Source organism: Phocoena sinus, chromosome 7, assembly GCF_008692025.1.
Source record: "Phocoena sinus isolate mPhoSin1 chromosome 7, mPhoSin1.pri, whole genome shotgun sequence".
NCBI lineage: Eukaryota > Metazoa > Chordata > Mammalia > Artiodactyla > Phocoenidae > Phocoena > Phocoena sinus.
Genome location: NC_045769.1, coordinates 29,962,434 through 29,976,836, shown reverse-complemented (window position 1 = coordinate 29,976,836; position 14,403 = coordinate 29,962,434).

Sequence of the window (14,403 nt, the reverse complement as noted above, 5' to 3'; positions counted from 1 at the left end):
TGGTTTCCATGGAAACAGACTCTGAGATGACTATGCTGTTGCCAATGATTTATTAGAGCTTGCTCTTGGGAGTGAGGAAAGCAGGACTGGGGAGAGAGAGAGGTTGAATTGTGGTGCAGCTGTTATCATAGGCAAGCTTTAGCCAGGAAACTCTAAAGCGGGGATAAGACCTTCAGAGATGTGTGGATTGAGGCAAGAGGTCTGGATCCATGTGTCATTGCATGTAGGTTGACCCTGGGAGGAAGCATAATCTTTTGACTGAGGGTATTTTCTTTCATTCAGCTGAGGCAGTGAGTACTTAGCTCTGAACACGGGACCTGGGTGGCACACAGTCTAGATACCAGGTCTTTGGTTTCAGTTCAATATTTCCATGATACCATGTGTCACCACTTATCAAGAATTGCCTGTAGACATCTTTTGGCTGTTGACTTAGCATGTAATCAAAAAAAATTTCCTGGCTTCAGAAAGATGCTGATCAATACGTAAAATCATAAAGTTGTTAATAATGAATGAGTCTGTAGATGCAAATGGGATATAATTACTGTGTCATGCTTTCACTGAAAAGACACTGATTATTTCAGGTGGAAGCTGACTTTTAAAATATAAACTGTGATGTACCCATGAGCAAATAATCAAACATTTTTATAATTCCAGCATCTACCAAGACAAATGTCATGTGAGATGACATTTTCCTGCTAGCTTAGAAAGTATTCTGTAGACATCTAAGAAATTTCAACACAAAGTTAACAGAAGGAATTAGGAAAATGTGTCTAAAAACTTAATTTTAAAAGATTCACATGAATTCTTTTTATTAAGTAATGTGTCTAAGTCAAGTTTTCAGACTTCAATTTTTTGCTATATATCAATATAGCATTATGTAAAAAATAAATAAATATCACCATGTTTTATTATATAAAATTAGTCCTTTTCGTGTTGAGTCAATTACAAATAAAAGATAGATAATTGCTTTTTTGCCTCTAAGTCTGATATGGTGAAATTTCAGAATAGCAGCCTTTAAACATGGCTACATATTAGAATCACCAGGGGAACATAAAAAAAATGCTCAGGCCCCACCCCAGACATCATGAACTAGAATCTTGATGTGTGCCTTATATATATATAGCTTATATTTTGACCAAGCTCTGAAAGTAATTCCTATGTAGTTAACCAGACATGGTCCAGAAGTACTGACTGAGAGTACAGCTTCAGTTGTGGGCTGTGTTTTGCTGTAGCTGATTTTTTTTTTTTTATTGTGGTAAAATACATATAACATAAAATTTACCACTTGAGCCAATTTTAAGTGTACAGTTCAGAAGCATTAAGTACATTCACATGGTTGTGCAGACACCGCCATCCATCTGCAGAAATTTTTCATCTTCCCCAAATGAAACATTGTACCCATTAAACAATAACTCTCATTCTCTCCTATCCCCAACCCCTGGCAACCACAATTCTACTTCCTGTCTCTGTGAATTTGACTATTTTAGGAACCTCATACAACTGGAATCATACAGTATTTGTCCTTTTGTGACTGGCTTATTTCACTCAGCATAATGTCTTCAAGGTTCATCCATCTTGTAGCATGTGTCAGAATTTTCTTTCTTTTTAAGGCTAATATTCTATTGAATGTATATACCACATTGTAGATGGATACTTGGGTTGCTTCTACCTTTTGGCTATTGTGAATAATGCTGCTTGAAGATGGTATACAGGACTTCCCTGGTGGCTCAGTGGTTAAGAATCAGCCTGCCAATGCAGGAGACACAGGTTCGATCCCTGCTCCAGGAAGATCCCACATGCCGAGGAGCAACTAAGCCCATGTGCCACAACTACTGAACCTGAGCTCCAGAGCCCGCGAGCCACAACTACTGAGCCCACGTGCCACACTACTGAAGCCTGTGTGCCTAGAGCCCGTGCTCCACAACAAGAGAAGCCACCACAATGAGAAGCCCATGCACCGCAACGAAGAGTAGCCCCTGCTCGCTGCAACTAGAGAAAGCCCGTGCAGCAGCAAAGACCCAGTGCAGCCAAAAAAGAAAAAGAATGGTGGACAAATATGTGTTTGAGTCCTTGCTTTCAGTTCTTTTGGGTATATACCCAGAAGTGGAATTGCTGGATCCTATGCTAATTTTATTTTTAATTTTTTGAGGGATCTCCATAACATTTCCCTCAGCAGTTGCATCATTTTACCCAGCAATGAGTGAAGTTTTCCACATTCTCACTTGTTATTTTCTGATTTTTTGATGATAGCCATCCTAATGGGTATAAAGTCGTATCTCATTGTGGTTTTTGTTTTTGGCCACACCACGTGGCTTGTGGGATCTTACTTCCTTGACCAGGGATTGAACCCAGGCCATGGCAGTGAAAGCGCTGAGTCCTAACCACTGCAACCACTGGACCGCCAGCGAACTACTTCATCGTGGTTTTGATTTACATTTCCCTACATGATTTCTATATGAATTGTGATGTAGAGCATCTTTTCAAGGGCTTATTGGTCATTTGTATAGTTTTCTTGGACAAATATCTATTCAAGTCCATTGCCCATGGTTTTCCCTAGCTTTATTGAAGTACGACTGACATATTAAAAATGTATATACGACACGATATTTTGAAACACGTATACATTGTGAAATGATTACCACATCAAGCGAATTAACATATCCATCACTTCACATAGTTCTCATTTTTTTGTGTGTGTGTGGTGAGAACACTTGAGTTTTACTCCCGTGTAAACTCAAGTACAGATTTCAAGTACAGATCTCCCTCGACTTACAATGGGGTTAAGTCTGGATTGTAAGTTGAATGTCAGTATATGCAGTATATATAGCATATGTCAGTATCTCCTAAAGAGCCACATATTTAACAATGTGCATACTCTCTTGGGTTAGTCACTTGTCAGAATCCACAGGCCTAGTCACAGAATTAGCCCAGGCGGTTTTGGAAAACCCCAGTCACGATAAAAAAAAAAGGATATCTAGGCAGGAGTGTAACAAGATGGTCTGGCAGTCGGGACTAAGCATAAGTACAAATATTTGCATTTTCCCAGAGACCTTCCAGAGAATGATGTAGATTAATGGAAGGGTTATAATAGTGAGGATTTCAGGTCCTATGTCAAGCTGGAAGTGCAAAAATTTAGGGGCAAATGGACCTTTCAGTATCTCTCAAATCACACCATATAGGTAGGTGACTGCTGGTTTTGACTTTATGAACAATTGGTTCCAAATCTGAACACGCAGTGTCTTACTGAGAGTTAGACTACTTCTTCCTTTATGAGGTACTTTGAATGGAGCCTGTGTTGAAGAGTTCATTGTGCTGAAGTAAAGCCAGTGAACTGGCAGGTGAATAGAATTCTGCTTCACATCCAAGACCCATTTTCTCTGACTAATCTCCTCCCCACTCTCCCCTTTCTCTCCACCTCCTTTCCCCCTTGCTCTCAGGTCTGCTGGAACTATTTCCAGAATTCATTGTTCAGGCCAACTTGTTTTGACATAACTGGCGGGTTGACTCATGTGAATAGTTAAACTAATCATGGGTTAAAAGCCTGTCATTATGGTACCGCATTGAAGCTATCATAACTCCAATGTTGCCTTTTGCACTAATTTTCCTCCCCTGTCCTCAGCTTAACATCTCATTTTCAGTTTAAATGAGAGGGCCCTGAAACTGTCTTCTCTGTCTTGCTCAGTATTCTGGTTTAATTCACTGTCTTCATTGCTGAGCTATTTGGAGTTGGAATGTTATTTCCTCCATTTTAGAAGAGATAGCAAGTGGCTAGACTATGATTCAGCATTGGATGAGATAGTTTCTGCAGGGTGTACCAATTTTACAGTAAACACAATTATCCTAAAAATCTTTTGGGCATATAAACTGTTCTGATCCTGGTCGCATCACAGGTCTTCAGAGCTCAAAGAAGCTCGGTTTTGATTTAGTTGAGGCCAAACTATTTTAGAACACAGTAATGTGGTCACAGTGAAGAGCTTTTTAGTAGTTATTTAATAGCTATCCCCTTCTATGGAAATAAAATAAACTGAAAATCTGATGGATATATAAGATGAGATATATAAGATGGATATATAAGTGGGACTTCTGTTTATTCATCTTTGAATGCCTAGTAGGTAATTCACTAAATATATGGCTGATTTAAAGGTGCTTCCCTTATTTATCTCCCTTCATCTGTCAGTCACCTACATATAAGGTGTGATTTAAGAGTTACTGAAAGGTCCATTTGATCCCCAGTTTTTGCATGCTAGTTTGACATGGTCCTGAAAATCCTCATTGTGATAACCATCCCATTAAATCGTAGTTCTCTGGAAGGTTTATGAGGATATGCAAATATTAGTATTTTCTCTTGATACTTTCTGCCATTTATCGCCCTAGTAAAATTGCTCACCTTCCTTCCTCCCACCCTCCCTCCCTCCCTCCCTCCCTTCCTTCCTTCCTTCCTTCCTTTTGCTGACGTGGGTCTTAGTTGAGGCACACGGGATCTTCGTTGCCACGTGCGGGATCTTTAGTTGTGACATGCGGGCTCTTAATTGCAGCATGTGGGATCTAGTTCCCTGACCAGGGATGGAAACTGGGCCCCCTGCATTGGGAGCGTGGAGTGTTAACTGCTGGACCACCAGGGAAGTCCCTGACCACTATTCTTGCTGCTCTCACTTTACCCATTCAAACCTTTCATATCTCCTTCCAAAGAACTTCTATAGCATATTGTCTATTTAACCAGATGGTGGTTGTCTCTATGTCTGATATGATCCCCATCAACCTTGAAGTAGGATTTAGTTATTTTTCACATTTCCCCAAAGAAAAAGAAAATCAGTGGCTTATTTTAAGGAGTCTTCCAAGATTCAGTTTTTTTAAACTTCTTTTTGAGGTGCTTTTCTAATAGATCCACTTGCTACTTCTGCTTGTACCTCATTGATTAGAACTTAGTTACAGGCCATACCTATCTGCAAGGAAGGCTGGGAAATGTGGCCTTTATTTCAGGCAGCAATGTGCTTGAGTAAATGTTGGAGTCTCTGCCAAAGAAAAGGGTGGGAATAGCTGTTTGAATGCAACGAGCTGTCTCTGCCCTGTGCCTGTGTACCGTCTTTTGGGTATTCCCTCTCATATGGTCTGCCTGGGAAATTTACTGCTTGGGAAAACCGTATAACACGTAAATCTTCAGATGCCACATGGAAACAAAAAAACAGCTGGAGTCCCAGTCTTTCAATATGCTCTGCCTCCATGGGGAATTTTCCTGTCCCGTTCTTTCCTGCTTGCCATGTTGAGGCCCCTGCCATCACCTCATATGCCTGTGATGCTTGATTTCTTTCTGTTTCCCTGCCTTATACTCTGCTTCTTGCTCTTCAAAGACATGCTTTGTTTTCCCACCATTGGCTTGTCCTCAGCTCTCTCTGTCTTATACTCCCCACAGTTACTTTGAAGTTAGCACCTCCAAAATAATTTTAGTCTTGGTGATGAGGGGTGAGGATAGGAGATAATAGGCAGGGATGTATGTGGGGATATTTTTAGGTCTTCTCTCAGAGTTACCTCCTCCACCATATCTGTTGTTTTTGTTGTTGTTGTTTTTCTGTAAGAATCTCTCTTTAGTCACGGAACTTGACTTGAACTCTGCCTAACAGCAGAGCCAGGTGTTACCCATAATTATCATTAGTTACAGTTCAATGAATGAATGAACCCCTTTTACTTTCTTTTTTAAAATTAAGTAATTAATTAAGTTTTGGCTGTGTTGGGTCTTCGTTGCTGACGCGCGGGCATTCTCTAGTTGTGGTGAGCGGGTGTTGCTTTTCCTTGCTCTGTGCGGGCTTCTCATCGTGGTGGCTTCTCTTGTTGCGGAGCACGGGCTCTAGGCACATGGGCTTCAGGAGTTGTGGCACTCGGGCTCAGTAACTGTGGCTCACAGGCTCAGTTGCTGTGGCTCGCGGGCTTAGTTGCTCCTCCGCATGTGGGATCTTCCTGGACCAGGGATCAAACCCGTGTTCCCTGCATTGGCAGGCGGATTCTAAACCACTGAGCCACCAGGGAAGTCCCCCTTTTACTTTCTAGCATAAATTATTTCAGACTAGTTGGTGTTTTTGACTTTCCCTTCCCTTTCATTTTCCATGAGCAATCCCACCAGCTTATGGAATCTTTCCTACTTTTGTCATCTTTCCTCTTCCTACTTTCCCACCAATCTGTGTCCATTCTTTCAATCAAATTCTTACCCGATTCATGAACTGTAGCTCACTAACAACTGAACACTCCATGCTGTCTTCCCTATCTGCCCACTTTGATCTCTTTCATATGAGAATACTTTTAACATTGGCAGTTTGTTTCACACACTCAAACGCTTGACTCCATACCATCTTGTATCATTTTTCTAGTTATTTCATGAGCATAACTAGCTCCCCAATTGCATTGTAAGATTTTAGAGAGTAGGGACTATGTGATTTTAAAAAATATATCTACCTACCTACCTATCTTTTATCTATCTTCTATCCATCTATCTGTCTGAATTCTGCTCAATATCTAAGGTAGTTCTGGAAAGATAGTTGGCATTATATAAATATTGGTCACCTTGACAAAAGAACAGAGTGCATATGACTGATTTGTGAATGCAAAGCAGGGAGCAGGGAAATTTTTTTTTTTTTTAGGGAAACACTTTTGCTGCAGTCCATGATGGGCCTGCTGACATTCCCAAATAGATGGAAAAAGTTCACATGGAATCTTGCTTGTCATCAGCAGAACTTTCGAGACCTAAGTGAACTTTCCTCACGATTTTAGGAAGAGGAAAATGTAACTATATTTAAAATAGTGTTTCCTATTCAACAGCCATACTAATTTTTACCTGTGTTTTTTGGAATCAAATGTAGCCTTGAGAATTCAAAGACAGACTCACAGGCTTTGAGAAGAAGACTCCCTCCCATTGGCTTCTAATGTCTGGTCAGAGAGGTAAAAATTGTGAGGCATGCTTTCTCGTAAAACATCCAATATTGTGAGACTATGATTTTCATGAGATAATTTAAATGGGCTCTAAGATGTAGAACTATGAAATATTCTACATTTAAATGAAAGTATTGTTCTATTCCCTCCCCACATCCACATCAAGGTTGCCTCAAACATGTTTCTGAATGCTCCTGAAATCCCATTATTTGAAAAAAAATCAGTCTCACTTTCCCATAACAGAACGCTTGTAGAGAGTTCAAAATGTTTCAGTAGGAGTGCAAGAATGAGGAATTGCCTAGTAAGAGTGACAAAGAAGTTTGATTACAATCACAAGATTTTGAGTATGGCTCTATCCTAAAGGTTTTTATCTACTGTTGACTTCTCAGAATGTTCCTGGATTATTAAATATTATGTGTCACTTCTCTTGGCTTTTTTTTTTTTTCCGGTACGCGGGCCTCTCACTGTTGTGGCCTCTCCCGTTGTGGAGCACAGGTTCTGAACGTGCAGGCTCAGCGGCCATGGCTCACAGGCCCAGCCGCTCCGTGGCACGTGGGATCTTCCCGGACCGGGGCACGAACCTGTGTCCCCTGCATCAGCAGGCGGACTCTCAACCGCTGCGCCACCAGGGAAGCCCTTCTTGGTTTTACATTTCTTTTACATTTGTCTCCACAAACCTTTTATTCTTAAAAATGCCATCATGGACCTCAGCTGCATATCTCAAACGTATTCTTTCATTTGTCACACAGTATGACTTTGTTCTTGTTCATACTTTAAGATAACCATTGACTGCTCATCTCAGTCATCTTTGGCACTTTGACTTCGAACGGGTTGTGAGAGCTCATAATCAGTCACCGTAATCACCATGGTGAATGCAGTGAAGATATTCCTAAGGGGGGAAATCTCGTCTGCAGTGGTAGAAGAAATGTCATTGTCCATAAAAAGCCACCAGCACTTCTGTTCTCAAGAAGACTCATTAAGGGTTTGGGGATTAATTGTTAAGATTTGGGGTTTGTGACAAGGGAGGCACCGCACGATGTCATATAGAATCTTCTGATCCAACCTTAAGGACACGTACCTCTATTTGCTTGAGAAAATAAGCTGGAAGAGTCAGATTACACTTTAATGAGCCATATAGAAGTGGTCCATCCAGAAGGACCATAATCCTGGTGATGAGATCACCTTTAGCCGTTGTGATAGACACAGCAAAGGCAAGAGCAGCAGCAGGGGATGAGAGTGGCAGCTGTTGTGGAAATTGCACCTGCTGTTCATCACTACACCGTGGGAGTGGGGAGGCCACGGTGCTGGTGCTACAGAAGCAGCCAGAAGCTGTCATGGCCTCTCGTGAGAAAACACAAGCCACCAGAGACTCTGCCTGGCCAATGGAGAAGATCAGATGCACTTAAGGACCCTGTACATTTATGTGTCATGAGACACTCTGGGGTCTTCTTTATTGGCTCAGAATTTCCAAAATGTTCCAGAGTATTGAGAAGGAATAAGACTGATTCACCATTTCCTAATGTCAGTGATAATAATCCTGATTAGAGTGGTTACAATGTGCCAGGAGCTGTTCTAAGGGCTTCACATATATATGAACTCATCCCTATTGCCACCACCTCCCCATTAACCCACAAAGCCACCTATTGGCCACTGCCAGTCTCTCGAGACTGGGAGGGGCTGAGGACTGTGTGGGGAGCTGAGACCTGTCTTGGAGAACAAGCATGTAGATTAGGTCTTTCTTCCTCTGAACCCACTCCTTCTGCTACATTTTGAAAATTGCTAAGAAAATTATTTTTTGTTCAGTTCTTCTCTCTTTATCCTAAATTAGGAAGTAATTTTCATTTGGAACTGCATTTCTGGGTCCCAGTGGAGAGCAAGTAGGATAAGAGAGGAGTGCTGGGCAGTTACGGCTTACATGACACATGATTTATGCATCAGTGGCTTCCAGAAGAGTGACAGGCTTAGACAAGGAACATAAAAGGAAGCGACAAATTATGCTTCTAGGACTATATGCAGAGTTTTCAATAGTAGCTGACCATTTCTGCTTCTTTTCCTGTCTTAGAAAAAAGCTTTTTTTTTTTTTTTTTCTGCGGTACGCGGGCCTCTCACTGTTGTGGCCTCTCCCGTTGCGGAGCACAGGCTCCGGACGCGCAGACTCAGCGGCCATGGCTCACGGGCCCAGCGGCTCCGCGGCATGTGGGATCATCCCGGACCGGGGCACGAGCCCGTGTCCCCTGCATCGGCAGGCGGACTCTCAACCACTGCGCCACCAGGGAAGCCGAAAAGCTTTTTTTAAGTGAAGGTTTCCCCACAGGCTACTGGGCATTGCTATCTGGTACAGTGTGACCCTTAGTATACTTTGGCAAGCAAAGCAATTTTTGTATTTCACTATTTTGGCACAATATAGGGCATTATCTCCCTGGTATTTGACAGTCAAAAGAATAGTCAAAAACCTTATTCTTCAATGTAATTAAAACCAGAGTTGGTATTAGAGGAAAACCAATTAACAGTCTGCAGAAAATTATCTGAAGAAATTGATTGTATTCTTGAAGGTGCCCAGCACTCCATGGCTTTTGGTGTATCCTTTAATGAGACTGAAAATTCTAAGTGTGTGGAGCAGATTCTGTTGTAAAAATAACCATTTCCAATTTTAATGAAAAGCATCACATATGCAAGAACCAATTGAGACAGATACCTAAGAGATGGATAGATAGAGTAACCGCTAAGATTTTCCTAAAAAAATGTTTTTTCATGTTGTCCCCATGAAAAGCTTTGATTTGTTTTTTTTTTTTTTTTTTTTGCGGTACGCGGGCCTCTCACTGCTGTGGCCCCTCCCATTGCGGAGCACAGGCTCCGGACGCGCAGGCTCAGCGGCCGTGGCTCAAGGGCCCAGCCGCTCTGTGGCATGTGGGATCCTCCCAGACCGGAGCACGAACCCGTGTCCCCTGCATCGGCAGGCGGACTCTCAACCACTGCGCCACCAGGGAAGCCCTGATTTGTTTTTAATCTTTAGAAAAATTTCCATAGATATAAAATAAACAAAATTAGTTAAAACTACATGAAAAAAATATTCTTCACCTCTTTTGATGATTATTATCATTTTGATGATTTTTTTGATGATGATGATCTTTTTTGGTTAAAATTGTTGCTGTCGTGGTTAGAGTTAATATATCTGAGACTTGAGGTTTAGATCAATGTACTTTGTGTACTGGAATTTAAAATGCAAGTTCTACTGTCTTTAAAATAGAAGTTTAAGTTCTAGTTATTTGTAAATGGACAATTTAAAATGATTTAAAAAAATTATCTTTCTTGGAAAAAAAATAAAATTATCTTTCTTGGGCTTCCCTGGTGGCTCAGTGGTTAAGAGTTCACCTGCCATTGCAGGGGACACGGGTTCGTGCCCCTGTCTGGGAGGATCCCACATGCCGCTGAGCGGCTGGGCCCGTGAGCCATGGCCGCTGGGCCTGCGCGTCCGGAGCCTGTGCTCCGCAACAGGAGAGGCCACAACAGTGGGAGGCCCGCATACCGCAAAAAAAAAAAAAAAAAAATTATCTTAGTGAAGTAAAAGGGAACTCTAGTGCTATAGTGACTATTTTTGGGTTCTAAAGTAATCTTGAGGGAAATTTATTCTGAAGACATTAAAGCTCTCTAGAACATGGGATAATCAGCATGAAAATTAGAAGTAGGAGAACGAGCATGGCTTATTTTTGCAATTAGAAATCAAGAAAGGAAAGTGTTTTAATTGTCTTTAAAACACAAAAGCTTGATTATGAAAAATATCTCATTATTTGTATGCTTCTTGATACTCTGATATCCACGTAGATGGCATTTCTGCACAATGTAATTTTATGTGGATAGAAATCCTCAAGGGTCCTCAGATGCTGCAGTAATTTCCAACCAAATCTAGCAGACACTGTGTGATGTCACAATTGTGGTAGAGAGGGGAATACTGCTCTAGGCTCCCTTCAACTTCGTGATATATTCATGGTGATTTTAAGGTCAATATGGACCTTGCTTCTATCCTGGTTGTCTGGTGACTAAGTCTACTTAGTAAAACCTTCCCTCTAGTTTTTACCAGGCCCCTACCATCTACACCTGGACTACCAAAACCCCACCTAACCAGGCCTAGACATGAAGCCGGACACGTTTCTAAAATGCAGATCTGATCATGTCATTTCTCCTTTAAAAACCATTCCCATCCAGTCTCTTGGGGAAGATGCAAGTTTGTGCATGTCTTTTGGAAAAGTGTTGCCAATATTTCTCAAGAATTTAACAAATATATCTGCCTTGTGACTCGGCAGTTCTTTTTCGCAGCATCCATCCTCAGCGGGTAATCCTAAGCAAGGTGCTTTGAATACAGAGATGTTTAATGCAGCATTATTTAAGATAATAAAAATTGGAAACAAACAATGTACGTATACATATTAAGTAGCCCATGGTATACCCAGTCAATGAAATATTTTCCAGCAACTAAAAATACCTAATTGTATTATTTTATAGCATAGGAAAGTGCCTATGCAACAGTTTAGTAAACATGTTAAAATACAAAACTGTATCAAAATCTACAAACGTAAAATACAGAAAAAGAGTTGAAACCTTCCCTTTCTTCCTCCCATCTCCACCCCAACCCCTGCCGCGGGTGAGGTAGGAAAGGCTAATAAACCTTATTTTGCGTTCTACTACTGACAAAAGCTAGTCTTGGAGATGCCCTGCCTAAGAAAATGATTTGATAGAATAGAAAAGCAAGAAGGATTTTCAATACTTTCCTATTGCTTTGTGGAGCCAGATGTGGCCATCAGAGATAGGTGGCTCTGATGCTTAAAAAAGATGCAGACATTAGAGACCTGGGAAGGGTTCGTGGGCGGGAGACTAGCAGACAGTTGTGGGGCGGTGAGGTTGACACTGTTGCATATAATAAGGTAAAACATTATCATCGATGTATGTGGAGACCTTGTTAACTCTCATTTAGGAAACTGTTTCTCTAAACCCTTGGTCTGAACTGAGACTGAGCTCTGAGAATTTTCTTTGTCTCTGTGTGTGTGTGTGCATTTGATTCAATGGTTATCTGCTGAATCTGTCGGGAAGGAAGATGCATATCTTTAGCTTATAATGGTAGAGACCCCTTTCCACCTTTCCTGGAATATCATTCGAGTCTGAGAAACTCAGAACTCTGGGAGATGCTCCACTGAGGTGTGTTGCGTGGACTGCCTAAGGGGAAGAAGGCGACGTCAGGAATCTGGGTCTGCAAGCAGACAGGTTTGGTGGTGATGGCTCTTCTACCCTGGACTATTAGAACAGTCACCTCTGGTGCCTGGTTTGCATTTTGCTTTGCTCTGCGGTTCCCTTCCGTTACCTCCAGTCTTCCAGAAAGCCTGTCACTCTTTCAGCCTTGTGTGGTACTGTTGAAGGGCGGTTAAGGAGCAGCTCAGTAAAAGCACCATGGGTCCCTTCCCACCTCACCCCTCCAACGAGCTCAGTGGCACAAATAGTAGCATTGTCCTGGGAAGGACACTAGATGTGAGTTCCAGGCACTGGCGGGTAGAGGAATGGGCCATGGCCAGAGCAGGGCTGGGGGTGGGGTAGTACTATTCCTTAGGGATAGGAGGCTGCCTCCAAAGTGTACTGAGACCATTAGCTTCTTTGCCAAAGAAACTAAACAGAGGTTCTGCTCCAGGTTGCTCTGGAACCACCTGCGAGCACTCAAAGTCTACTGAGTCCTGGCCTCACCTCATAATAATTGAATCTGAATCTCTGGAGATGGGGTCTGGGCATCAGTATCTTGTAAGAGCTCCCCAGGTGATTCTGATGTGCAACCAGGTTGAAATCACTGCCTTGGAGATGGTGATCAGGAAAGGGAGAGGCTCATGTGGATGAGAAATATACAAAGCTCGACAGCAATATTGCAAAAACCTGAAGCATATTAAAAAGTCTGGGAGAAAATACAGTCAATCTTCAAAACGGTAGTTATATTCCATAAAGTCTGGAAACACTGTATTAGCAAATACTGAATCATTGCTCCTAGGGGAAATATATTCATGTATATATGTCTGTCACATAGATTATCATTTTAAATACTAAAAACAAGTCATCATGGTAGAAACCCATGAGGTTCAGGGGTGTTAAGTGACTTGCCTGAGACCATCTCATCAGTCACAGGAACCAGAGTTGAGATTCAAGTCCTGTCCAGGTGATCCTGGAGCCGGAGCTTCTTTCGCTACACCACACTGCCCCCTACCGGCTCCATCTTCTGGCCACTTGTGCACGAGAGCTGAACCAGAAGGCAGCGTGTGCCTTTCCTCATCTGGAAACCGGTGCGGGTCCAATAGGCCACTCAAAATGTTCAGCGCTGTGTGCATGTCCACAAGTATTGATTTTGGAGTTCCAAATAAAGTTTAGGGAGTAGGTGCATTTGCAAATTTGGAATCCGCTAATAATGAACATCAGCTGTAAATAATATTACCAGCAATTATATTTGGATATAATTAAATGACTTTTTCTTTCTCATTTTTCTAAAATCCCTTTAACGTGTATGTATAAATTTTATAAGGAAAAAAGTGTAAAAAACAAACTAAAAATCTTTTCCATGGCATCCCTCTGTCTATAGACCTATTTCTTCCCAAAGTGTGGCCTTGACCTATTTACATCAGAATCACTTTGAGTGGTAATTGAAAAGATTTAATCCTATCCCATCCCTTCCCAAACTACTAAACTAGAATCTCTAAGAAACCCAAGAATCTGCATTTGACAAATTCCCCCAGATCACTCTTATGTACACTAATGTGAAAAACATTTGCTATTGCAATCTCTAAAGAGTGAGGATAAAATAATGGTATTTCAGATAAAGAGGCGGAAAGAATTTACTTCTCACAAACCATTGCTGAAAGAACTACTGAAAGACATACTTCACTCTAAGAAAAGATTGAAACCTAGAAGGAAGGATTGGGATGCAAGAGGCAATGGTGAGCAGAACGATTGTTAAGCATGTGGTAAACCTGAATAATTGCCTATAGCAGACAAAATAAAACAATGAAAGGGGAGGAAAATTAAAACGAGGTGAAATTAAGTTAAAAGACAACCGTAACATAGAAAAAGAGGTTGTGTAATTGGTGTTAAAGCATGCCGAAACTTCTTAGAGTTTGGAAGAGGAAAGGAGATACTGAGTAAACATTTTTTGGAGGTAGAGGAACGTGACTTAAGGATAATAAAAGAATAAAAATATAAAGTATAATTTTGAAATTAGTAGGAAAAAAGGAATTTAAAAACTGTAAAAACCAAAAAGAAAGAAAGAAAGAAGAAGAAACAAAGAAGCAAAGGCAGGAGGAAAGAATGTTTCAAGAGAATGTGTGAGCAGTGACATAGGAGTGGAGAAGAGGCTCCACTGTCAGGTAAATTTGATTTTACTCTACTTACATGCTAATAACTTCACCTAGTATGTTTTTTAAAAAAATTAATTTATTTATTTCTTTATTTTTGGCTGTGCTGGGT